Source organism: Notothenia coriiceps, unplaced genomic scaffold, assembly GCF_000735185.1.
Source record: "Notothenia coriiceps isolate Sejong01 unplaced genomic scaffold, NC01 NC01_scaffold00009380, whole genome shotgun sequence".
In the NCBI taxonomy this organism is placed as follows: domain Eukaryota; kingdom Metazoa; phylum Chordata; class Actinopteri; order Perciformes; family Nototheniidae; genus Notothenia; species Notothenia coriiceps.
In genome coordinates, this window is record NW_011342081.1 from 119376 (window position 1) to 120000 (window position 625).

Sequence of the window (625 nt, forward strand, 5' to 3'; positions counted from 1 at the left end):
TTTTTTATTTCTGCCAGCATTTGCATTCACTTTGAATTCTTCAGGCAATGAGTAGCTTTAATCACACATGGGCTCATGTGTTGGAAGGGTAAAGTGTATTTGTCCAAAGTTAGGTTCGATTGGGTCAGATATTTGCGTTAATACAAAAAGCTCCTCCGGGTATTGACTACATAATTTCAGGGTTGCAGTGCATTTGTAAAATTAGTTTAAGTTACTGTTGCTACCCCTGTCTGTCAAGCTCTCCAATATAAAGTTAGTCTTGTATAATAAGTGGGATCTTATCATGATTTTTGCTCCATGCCTTCTAGAATGACAATCTATACAGTATACTATATACCAGAAGTAATCCCTGATCTGACACCAAATCCACAACATCAATTTCAAATGTAAAAAGTTTTCTGATCTTGAAAAATCATTGTTTGAGGGTCAAAATTGCTACCACATTAAAATTAGTGGATATTGTTGTGGTTGCGTGCCTGGAACCAGGTTACTAAACTGTGATTTAGCTATTGCTGTTTGGGGAGGGGTTTAGTGAGACACTTCATTTTGATTATCTGCTTTTATTTTTTCCCTGCTTCTGTTCATCAAGGCCTATTCGCCATCCTTGATTGGCTTTAATACCACC